General features: G+C 34.8%; 1 long non-coding RNA gene across 1 annotated transcript; it reads right to left on the bottom strand.

Annotated features, from left to right (window-relative positions):
- Positions 1-5639: 5639 nt before the first annotated feature.
- Positions 5640-12324, bottom strand: LOC104646263 (uncharacterized). The gene is made up of 3 exons (XR_011220284.1): positions 11616-12324; positions 9976-11260; positions 5640-5802 (listed from the first exon to the last, which is right to left on the bottom strand). It is a non-coding gene; the product is annotated as an uncharacterized lncRNA (long non-coding RNA).
- Between the last annotated feature and the right edge of the window lie 347 nt (positions 12325-12671).

Below are 12671 nucleotides of genomic sequence, written 5' to 3'. Positions count from 1 at the left end.
CCCATGGGGATATGCTCGGCTAGATGAAGCCCTTATCAAGTAGATCTTTTAACTGTAACTTCAACTCTTTGAGTTCAGCTTGAGCCATTCTATAGGGAGGAACGGAAATTGGTTTGGTGTTGGGATCTAAGTCAACACTAAAGCCAATTTCACGTTCAGGATGGATTCCTGGTAAATCCTCTAGAAAGACATCTTGAAACTCATTTACTATGGGCACAGAGTCTATGGATGGAACATCACGCTCTAAGTCATTGACTCTGACTAAGTGGTATAAATACCTCTTAGATAACATCTTATTGGCTTTAAGATTGGAACTTATTTGGCTTATTGGATTTGAACCACGCCCTTTCCATTCCAGCTCTAACTCATTTAGAAGCTGAAACCTTACTACCTTGTTTCGACAGTCCATTGTAGCATGACACTTATGGAGCCAATCCATACCCAAGATTATATCAAAATCAAACATGGTTAATTCTATTAGGTCAACATGGGTGACTCTATCAATAATATTAATTAGGCATTCTTTATATACTCTTTCAGCTCTACTGCCGTCTCCTATGGGAGTACTAACTAGAAAAGGCTCATGCAAGATCTCAGGAAGAAAGTCAAACTTACTAACTGCTAAAGGAGTAACAAATGACAAAGTGGATCCTGGATCTAACAATGCATACACAGGAAAAGAGAAGACATGCAACGTATCAGTAACTACATTAGCTGACTTCTCTTAGTCCTCTCTACCTTACAAAGCATAGAATCTGTTCCTCTTGGGAGGTTCGACTGCAGCAGTAGGATTAGGTCAAGGCTGAGCATCTGTCCTGGCCTGATTCCTCATCTGTGGGCAGTCCCTAACCATATGCCAACTCTAGCCGCACCCATAACAAATATTAGTACCTACCAGACACTCACCTCCATGCAAACGACCACATTTACCAACACGACTTGTTGCTATGCCGGGCATTTCTATCATTGCCCTTTTTGGGGCCAGACTTGTCCACTTTGGCATCCGATTTCCTGGAAGAAGTAGAATTACCTGAGTGCTGGTGCCCCTCTGGAACTTGGACTTGTCCAGAACTCCAAACAAACTCCTACCAGAACTACAAGCAGCTTGATCGGAGGTCTTAGGCTTCTTGCCTTCTCGGCCTCTCTTTTTTCGACGACTCTCCTCCACTTGATGTGCATGAACCACCAACCTACCAAGGTCCATGTTATCATGCAACATGGCTGCCCGATATTCCTCTTCCAGATCCTCCAATACACTAGTCACACTCATCTCATCCATGCTATTGGATACCATAGAAGAAGCATATTCGAGAGCTTAACAAATTTCAAGGAATACTCCTTGACTGACATAACTTCCTATCGTAGGTTCATGAACTCCTCAACCTTAGCCTCTCTCTGCTCTTTGGGAAAGAACCTCTCCAGGAATGCAGTCTTGAGAGTGGCCCAAGTGATGGGGACCGCTTTTGGTGCTCGGCCACATGCCCACATTTTTTACCACACCCGAGCCACATGTTTGAGTTGATATGCAGCCAACTCAACCTTTTCCTTTTCATTCACACCCATGGTAGAGAGAATTTTATAGACTTCATCCACGAACTCTTGGGGATCCTCATTGGTTTTGGACCCAAAGTAGATTGGAGGATTCATTCTGGTGAAATTCCTCTGTCTGCTAGCCATGGTACTAGCATGTGGGTTCTCCCAAGGAGCACCCTCTCTAGTGTCCTTGGCTGTGATAGCATGTGCCTGAGTAGTGATGGCTTGGGCCATCTGAACTAGTGTTTCCTTTACTTCTCCATTCGTCTACGCAGCTGGATTGACAGACACTTGCACTCCAGCAGCTAGGGCTTGAGGAGGAGCTTGTTGCCTCCAGTAGCTGCTTCTTCGACTCTTCTTCCTGCATTTCTCCTTGTGTTAACATTCTACACGATAAAAAAGAAGGAAGTCCGACACTAGAATGACACAAAATGTCAAAGCTCTACACAGCACGACAAAGAGTAGAAGGAGGGAGGTTTCTTATCATAACTTAGTCTCTAAGTCATGATTGTGGTGCGCTTCACAACCATAAGTTAAAAAGTACGTAACGTGGTTATTTTGAGCTTTAATTCCTAGATAATTTAACTTCATGCTCTAATACCAAGTTTGTTTTGGAATCCAAATGCAACCGGCTTCGTTAGCCTCTCAGAGGTCGCAGACAAGCCTCTTCTTAGCTTTCATCACAATCATATAGTTAAATTTGCGAAAAATTTAAAACTTTTAAAACATAATGAATTATACATCGACTTCATATAATTACTATATAGAGTGATATTCTAATAAGATCAAACTAAACAACAATCTACAATCGATTAAGCAATTCAGTGAAGAAATCAATAAATGTTAATAGTTTGCCAAACAGCCTTAACACAAAGCTTTGAATAAAAGTCTGAAATGAAACGCTAGGGACAACATCCATTATCTATGTCTAAAGTACTAAACTAGAATTAAAGGTGTAAAATCCTCGAACTCAAGAAGACCTACCAAAGTCTGGAGAACGCTGATCCAAACCGCTTCAATGAGTCTTCAATCTGCTCTCTGACCTGCGCTTATAAAATAGTAATAGTATAGGGTTAGTAAACACTTGTACTAAGTATGGATATATGCACATAAACACATAAGGACTATGCATGATCAAGGATAGCTCTTTCTATAACAACATGACATTTCTGGAAAGTAAAGTCACTAGACTTTCTTAATTCGTTATTTGTGAATTATGGTAAGAATATGACATATTTAATGCATTCAAATAACACAACTCATTTTATATAAGAAAATAAGACCTTAGAATCATGAACATAATTTTAGAAAAACTCAAACGAAAATTTTGAAATTTGATCCTCCAAACCTGAGAGTTCCTTCCCAAACACTTGGTTTATTTTTCAGTCTTTTTCTTCTTGTTGTTGTGTAGTTCAAAGATCTCTTTAATATTATGCTTTACCTACAAGTGAATGATTCATTTTGGTCCCATACCTACAATGAATTAAGTAAGTAATCCAAAAGACTAAGAAAATATTTTGGCTACCCTTACTACAATTTACTCGTTCCATTCTTATTAGATTGAGCATGAAATCTTTATAAGCCAATCTTTATTGGCTAGACCACTTATTTCATCATTTTTATATTATGGATACTGTGGGATATTTATTTGCCATCATGTTTTACTCTCCTTTTATTGTCATAATATAACGAGTCATTATAAGCCAATTTTTATTTGGCTATGCCCATTATTTGATCATTTGCATAACGTGAAGATATTGGAGCATATTTCTTGATTTGGCACAAGCCAATAACTTGTTAAAACTTCATTCTTATAAACCACAGATGATTTGACATACTTAAGCTCTTAATTTCTTAGCTCACTTTGAAATTACATTTCTTCTTCTTTATTTCTTACTTTCTTAAAGAAATATTTAGTATTCAGATCATGCGAGCTAACATGAAATCCAGAGTCTGCCCCACACTGAAAAGGGGTGATTCACTGGTCAAAGTGAACCTAGATAATATGAGATAACATGAAATTCAGTGTCTGCCCCCACCGAAAAGGGGTGGTTCATCGGGTAAAGTGAAACCAAGTTAGTGTTATCCCCACACCGAAAAGAGGCGGTTCACGGCTAAAGTGAATTGAATACTTTCTTTGAGAATTTAACCAACATAGATCATGTGAGATAAACATGAAATCTAGTGTCTTCCCTACACCGAAAAGGGGTGGTTTCTTTGGCCAAAGTGAAACCGCATCATACCTAGCTCTCTTAGGTGGAATTCCACTGGTAAGTTCCTATGCTAGCAACATAGTTCAAAGACCAGGAGATATACAAAGACTACTTATCAACCTTGGTGGTAGCATCATCTCATCATCGACTTCATATAATTACTATATAGAGTGATATTCTAAAAAGATCGAACTAAACAACAATCTACATCGATTAAGCAATTCAGTGAAGAAATTAATAAATGTTAATAGTTTGCCAAACGGCCTTAACACAAAGCTTTGAATAAAAGTCTGAAATAAAACGCTAGGGACACCATCCATTAGCTATGTCTAAAGTACCAAACTAGAATTATAGGTGTAAAATCCTCGAACTCAAGAAGACCTACCAAAGGCTGGAGATCGCTGATCCAAACCGCTTCAATGAGTCTTCAATCTGCTCTCTGACCTGCGCTTATAAAATAGTAATAGTATAGGGTTAGTAAACACTTGTACTAAGTATGGATATATGCACATAAACACATAAGGACTATGCATGATCAAGGATAGCTCTTTCTATAACAACATGACATTTCTGGAAAGTAAAGTCACTAGACTTTCTTAATTCGTTATTTGTGAATTATGGTAAGAATATGACATATTTAATGCATTCAAATAACACAACTCATTTTATATAAGAACATAAGACCTTAGAATCATGAACATAATTTTAGAAAAACTCGAACGAAAATTTTGAAATTTGATCCTCCAAACCTGAGAGCTCCTTCCAAAACACGGTTTATTTTTCAGTCTTTTTCTTCTTGTTGTTGTGTAGTTCAAAGATCTCTTTAATATTATGCTTTACTTACAAGTGAATGATTCATTGTAGTCCCATACCTACAATGAATTAAGTAAGTAATCCAAAAGACTAAGAAAATATTTTGGCTACCCTTACTACAATTTACTCGTTCCATTCTTATTAGATTGAGCATGATATCTTTATAAGCCAATCTTTATTGGCTAGACCACTTATTTCATCATTTTTATATTATGGATACTGTGGGACATTTATTTGCCATCATGTTTTACTCTCCTTTTATTGTCATAATATAACGAGTCATTATAAGCCAATTTTTATTTGGCTATGCCCATTATTTGATCATTTGCATAACGTGAAGATATTGGAGCATATTTCTTGATTTGGCACAAGCCAATAACTTGTTAAAACTTCATTCTTATAAACCACAGATGATTTGAAATACTTAAGCTCTTAATTTCTTAGCTCACTTTGAAATTACATTTCTTCTTCTTTATTTCTTACTTTCTTAAAGAAATATTTAGTATTAAGATCATGCGAGCTAACATGAAATCCAGAGTCTGCCCCACACCGAAAAGGGGTGATTCACTGGTCAAAATGAACCTAGATAATATGAGATAACATGAAATTCAGTGTCTGCCCCCACCGAAAAGGGGTGGTTCATCGGGTAAAGTGAAACCAAGTTAGTGTTATCCCCACACCGAAAAGAGGCGGTTCACGGCTAAAGTGAATTGAATACTTTCTTTGAGAATTTAACCAACATAGATCATGTGAGATAAACATGAAATCTAGTGTCTTCCCTACACCGAAAAGGGGTGGTTTCTTTGGCCAAAGTGAAACCGCATCATACCTAGCTGTCTTAGGTGGAATTCCACTGGTAAGTTCCTATGCTGGCAACATAGTTCAAAGACTAGGAGATATACAGAGACTACTTATCAACCTTGGTGGTAGCCTCATCTCATCATCGACTTCATATAATTACTATATAGAGTGATATTCTAAAAAGATCAAACTAAACAACAATCTACATCGATTAAGCAATTCAGTGAAGAAATCAATAAATGTTAATAGTTTGCCAAACGGCCTTAACACAAAGCTTTGAATAAAAGTCTGAAATGAAACGATAGGGACAACATCCATTAGCTATGTCTAAAGTACTAAACTAGAATTATAGGTGTAAAATCCTCGAACTCAAGAAGACCTACAAAAGGCTAGAGATCCCTGATCCAAACCGCTTCAATGAGTCTTCAATCTGCTCTCTGACCTGCGCTTATAAAATAGTAATAGTATAGGGTTAGTAAACACTTGTACTAAGTATGGATATATGCACATAAACACATAAGGACTATGCATGATCAAGGAAAACTCTTTCTATAACAACATGACATTTCTGGAAAGTAAAGTCACTAGACTTTCTTAATTCGTTATTTGTGAATTATGGTAAGAATATGACATATTTAATGCATTCAAATAACACAAATCATTTTATATATGAAAATAAGACCTTAGAATCATGAACATAATTTTAGAACAACTCGAATGAAAATTTTGAAATTTGATCCTCCAAACTTGAGAGCTCCTTCCCCAACACTTGGTTTATTTTTCAGTCTTTTTCTTCTTATTGTTGTGTAGTTCAAAGATCTCTTTAATATTATGTTTTACTTACAAGTGAATGATTCATTGTATTCCCATACCTACAATGAATTAAGTAAGTAATCCAAAAGACTAAGAAAATATTTTGGCTACCCTTACTACAATTTATTCGTTCCATTTTTATTAGATTGAGCATGAAATCTTTATAAGCCAATCTTTATTGGCTAGATCACTTATTTCATAATTTTAATATTATGGATACTGTGGGACATTTATTTGCTATCATGTTTTACTAACGAGTCATTATAAGCCAATTTTTATTTGGCTATGCCCATTATTTGATCATTTGCATAACGTGAAGATATTGGAGCATATTTCTTGATTTGGCACAAGCCAATAACTTGTTAAAACTTCATTCTTATAAACCACAGATGATTTGACATACTTAAGCTCTTAATTTCTTAGCTCACATTGAAATTACATTTCTTCTTCTTTATTTCTTACTTTCTTAAAGAAATATTTAGTATTAATATCATGCGAGCTAACATGAAATCCAGAGTCTGCCCCACACCGAAAAGGGGTGATTCACTGGTCAAAGTGAACCTAGATCATGTGAGATAAAATGAAATTCAGTGTTTGCCCCCACCGAAAAGGGGTGGTTCATCGGGTAAAGTGAAACCAAGTTAGTGTTATCCCCACACCGAAAAGAAGCGGTTCACGGCTAAAGTGAACTGAATACTTTCTTTGAGAATTTAACCAACATAGATCATGTAAGCTTAACATGAAATCTAGTGTCTTCCCGACACCGAAAAGGGGTGGTTTCTTTGGCCAAAGTGAAACCACATCATACCTAGCTCTCTTAGGTGGAATTCCACTGGTTAGTTCCTATGCTGGCAACATAGTTCAAAGACTAGGAGATATACAGAGACTACTTATCAACCTTGGTGGTAGCCTCATCTCATGAGGCTTACATGTGCTGGAACAAGCTCATTGCTAGTCTATCGGTGCTTTGTTCAACTTCTTTTTCTTTACAACTGTTAGAGTTGACTCAAATATTATGGAATCTTGCTTATGAGGTTTACTTAACTCTTTGGATAACCGGTCATCCTTTTCTTTACTTGATGAAATGTGAATTTAGCATTACATTATCATCTTGGTGTTAAAGAGACTTGTCTCACGATTATTAACACCCTCTTATGTGAGTATCTTTAACATAATTGTCTAGGAGTGAGTGAGACTTGTCTCACTTCTTTTAACACCTCATTCTGGTTACTTTCATAAATCTTAAGCTTTTGATTATGTTACTACTCACCTTATATTGCTCAATGTTATTTGGTAGCTTAATACCACTCTTTATGAACGTTATAAACTTTGTTCAATGTACTTACTTATTTTCATAGTTCATTTGGAAAAGGGTATGTTGGGACTTGTCCCAATGATTGGCATACCCTTGGTTATGAATTCAAAGTTACATTGGTCATGCTTAATTTGGTATAACTTAGTCATTAGCCAATTTTGTATTATATTTTGTAAATACATTTGTAAGCCAATTTATTGGCATAGACTAAACTTTCACATATTATGGTAATCTAGAATATTGTTAGCCAATTTATTGGCATAAGCAAATTTTTCACTAGACAATGGTCATGAGAATATCATTAGCCAATTCAATCAACTTCATGAATATACTTTCATCATTCTAAACAGGTCGACATTTAACAGTGAACCAAACTTCATGAATGATTCATAGCAATTCATCTTCTCGAACACAATTAGGCATTACAACATTCTTTAACTCATGTAACTAATACCCTAATCATACGAATCAAATCTATAGGTCTCATTAGACATTAACAGGTCAAGAACCCTACATATAATGATCAATTAGCACCATATACCAACAACACATTCGAGATTACATCTACATACTATTAGAATCGAAAACAAGGATATCTAGGGAGATGAATGTTCAACAATATCATTGGGAACAACCCTAGTTTCGACATTCATGAATTCAAAATGTTTGAAAGGACTCTTGGAGAAAGAAATCCAGGAGAGAAAACCCATACCTTATGTATAATGAATCTACGAAAATCACCTTGCATGAAAACCTTGAAGAATACCTTGAAATCGCCTAAGAGAATCGAGAGAAACTTTTCTATTTTTCTTTCGTTTGCTCACTGTTTTGAGTCGTGAATTTTCTAGTGTTTGAACGTGCGTCTATGTCTTAGGAACTGATCCTGACTAGTTTAACTTAGGCTAATTAAGTTAATTAAATAAATAAATTAGTTAATTACTAAAATTCCCCTCCTAGATTGACTAAAAATAGGAAATCGTTTAACTTAGTCAAATATGAAATTTTTTTCCTAAGAGTTTTGGCCTTGCTTGTGAATTTTACTTAATTAATTAATTCATTAATTTAATTAATTAAGGGACCTAGGATAATTACTAAAGTACCCCCTAAGTCATTGGGACCATAACTAACCCTTTTGGACCATACTAGGTTAGGTACTAGGATGTTCCTTGAACTAGTTACTAGGTTAGTGTCACCCAATTAAGTCTTAGGTTGTCGGGTGCACTAGATAATTTATTTTTGTTTGTCCTACGTTAGTAGCTAGTTAGGTAAATTATTTAGAGTCTAGAGTTGGTAAGAGAGTTAGGCCCCACGTGGGTGGACCCTTGTACACACCTGCCCCTAACAACCCTAACTGAATTCAGTTATGGTGGTCGTGTGGTCCCCCCTCATTGGCTGGTTTCACATGTGCTTGCACAAGTGTTGCTTGTACTTTCCTAACTAACTATTCTTGATGGTTTATTTGGATAGTTTAATTATTGTCTCAAGGATCCTCACTATGTCCTTGGGCACTGCTTAATCTACATGATCATTTTAATTGGTAATGTGCTATGGTGCCTAGGCTTGACACACAGATGCCTCGTACCTAATGTGCAAATGCTAGAAAATATATGTTTTTAGCTTATTGTCTTCATTGAAGGGACATTTCTTGGAAAAGCTTGTTAATACATAGAAAATATGCTAATAACCTTTAAGCCAATATTTTCTAATATGCCCAATATTTCTAAATATTGGACATTGGGATGACTATGTACCCCCAATACCTATTCTTAAAACTTAATAGGCTCTTCACTAGACGAGTATATTTTCTGGAATGTTACAATATATTTCTTAAATCATTACACAGGCTTCTTTTCAGACAACCTTTTCATTTCAATTCAAAGTTAAGTTCAAAGATGATAAATCTTGGAAAATCTATTGATAGCGGTGGCCATACTTTTATAATCGTCCCAGATGAATTAATTGTTGGTATCTGAAAGCACAGGAGAATGTTTGTTTGCTGATAGTACTAATATGAAGGTGAGATTTCTTTGATCATTCTCCCTACACATTATTAATGATTGATCAACACCACTACCAAATTCCAGTGTACCCTGCACCTAAGACATTTCTATCAGTAAGCATAGCAACAACAACATGACATAATTACAAATTGTTGTCTCATGTATTGAAATTTCAAGAGATGGCTAGCTATAGATACCATTAAAAGGCCATATATTTGGAACAAAAGATTTAAGAGTGTTTTTGTTAACTCTTTTTCCACAAAATTGAATATATTAATGGTAATTAAAAGTTGTAAAGAGAAATATTCTTACTAATAGGTTGCGGTGAACATAATTAGACAACATATAAATTAAGATTTGAAGAAACAGTATAAGAAATTCATTAAACAGTGTATTATAAGAAGGTTACTTTATTCAGGAAAAAATAATTTTATTAAATAACAATATCAAATAGACGACATGGTGCTACAAAGCAAAAGTAACTGACCTCTTCAGTTGTCGTTCCACAATACGATTTTTCTTCCATCGGCTATAATTAAACATACATTAGCTCCAAAAAGAATCTCATTCCTCTTATATGTTATCCATTCTCCATTTTTGTTTGGCCATGTAAGCTTATTTATGCATCATTCGCCTTTTTCACTCCACACTTTTGTACTCACGATCAACGTTCTCTGAAGTGCTTCTCCTCCCACGTAATATCTTCAAAACCACTTCATGACTAAACTATAATTTGTTATCTTTATTCTATTTATTTCTTGATCTACTATTTTCATGTCCAATGTGACGTCTTCCTACTTCATTTGATGTATCACCTTGTTCTCGTTGTTTCTTTGTAATTTTTTCCTCCTCATTTCATCCAACTTCGATGCTATATTTTTAGCAACAGGGAAGAGTGAACTTGATAAGAGATATACATCACATAAAAGAGCATCAACAAATATTTGTGTTTATTTTCCTTTCTCTATATATGACATTATCAGTCATTTCTTCTCAGAACAAACTATGTGAATTGGACCTTCAGTTTTTCCAACAATAAAATAATTCATATTAAATTAGTCACAATAGAACTTGTTTATGTTCGTACTTCAATTTAAGAATATTACAAATAAACTTGAAGGGTGGATTGATAAAACTATTTTTGCATTTCAACATTATGGAAAATATAAGGTAAGTGACACAGAAGTGCATAGTTGTAGATCACTAAGAATCAAAATTAGCATTTTCGGGAGAAAAAAAGAGAAACAACAACATTTGTGTTCATTTTTCTTTTTCGATATATATGACATTATCAAATGAAATAATTCATATCATTAATAACACAAGTATGAAAAAATGGAAGCAGGATAATAATAATAAAAATTGTATATCAATATTTCCCTTCCATCCGTTCTTTATTGTTCTCGCTCTAAGTCATCAATGTAGAAATAAAGGATATGATTAATTATATTGTAATATAGTCTCAGATATTGAAGCACCTGCGAATGTCAGAGTGTTGAGTCGCCCCACCAAAACCAAAGAAATCGTGAACATCTTTCGTAGTAGTACTAGTGGAAAGACGTCTAATGATTGGTGTTGTATAAGTCCCAAAATGTAAGAACAATAAAATAATAAACAAGCAATATGCAGCTGATATGGCTGAAGAAAGTATAAGACGCAATAGTACCAATTAGTTGAAAATCGATGAGTGCGCATTTGACTTCTGAATTTCCAAATATGCAGCCCCTCACCTATAATAATCCTTCACCCGTCGGCAAGTAGCCAAGGAACAACTGACAACAACAAAAAAGCACAATTACTTTTAGTAGTTTCATTAGTTTTGGTGCGAGAAAGCCTAACACATAACATTCTAATTGTTCAACTCAGTAACATGTGTTTTCAGATCAATAGGTAGTGAATACTTGCACGTTCCAGTTCAATCAAGTTAGGTTAGGTATATCATGATATACTGTCGCTACACAGTTCGAGAGACTCTCCTACTGGAGTAAATACTACAAATGGGTCAGATAACAATTCTAATTGTATTTCAAAGTTCTTAGTTACAAGTGAAGTAATATATGAGAGAATAGTTCATGGTTCTATCAAATTGTATAATAGATCATGCGAGAAAACATATAAGGTACTTACGACCACATCTGCGATGTCAACTGGCTAGCCTGTATATACGGTTTGGATCAACACTTGAACCGATCCCTCTAAGGTACGGATGATGAATAGGCTATTGCAGATCTCGCAGGCTATTTTGTATCATTGTTATTTCTATCTTTGAGTTGCGGACAATCTCTTGTGAAATAGAGTTACTATTTAGGAATACGTATAAGTGTTTTTATGGTAATGTAAAAGTTTTCAAGATTACTACTCTGACTAACAATGTACAACTATCTTCTTTAGAGAATATTTGAGGTGCGTACCACACTCACAAGAGATGGAAAAGCAGCTATGAGTTGTTGTCATGCCTTTCCAACTACATAAAAATTAGTTCATGAGCACAACAATAAAGGGAACCATAAAATTCACAACACTTTAAAGGGAACAAAAGAAGTGGAAGACGAACTGAGAAAAAAAAGAAGAAGAATTGGGTAGAAACATACCTGAGTTTGTAACGCCAATCAAAAGTATGAAAGAGATTGTTTGGAAGACAACAAATTGAGATATAAATTTATCTGAAAGTAGAGAAGAAAAGGGAATATAATTTGTAAAAAATGGGACAACTGTGGAAGAACAGTAGTGCGGAAGAAATGCTACATTTTGATAACAAAGAGTAGAAAAAGAATTGAAATACAATGTTATGAATAGAAACAATAGATGAAATTAAAGAGGAGAAACAATAACTTGCAATCAAGTTAAGCTACAACCAAATCGTAAAACTGAAAAAAAAAACAATTAAAATCTATCAATAATGTGAATATGATTAATTAGAGGGATAAGATTCTACTTGGTATCCACATGAATTACATACAAAATACAAGTAGTAAGAAAAAACTTTAGAATATATTCTAGTTTGTTAATTAATCATTTTTTGTTTCTATGGTAAATTATCAGCAGTAGAGTTGAGCAGGGATAAGGTGAAGTATAAAAATTTGCCAATTTGCAGTGTAAATATATATATATATATATATTGTAACAACCCGAATAAAATGAATATGCTAAGTAATGCTTAATGTGTCTAGAATGCCTACAATT

Source organism: Solanum lycopersicum, chromosome 3 (assembly GCF_036512215.1).
Source record: "Solanum lycopersicum chromosome 3, SLM_r2.1".
Lineage (NCBI taxonomy): Eukaryota > Viridiplantae > Streptophyta > Magnoliopsida > Solanales > Solanaceae > Solanum > Solanum lycopersicum.
This window is presented reverse-complemented; position numbering and strand designations above follow the sequence as displayed.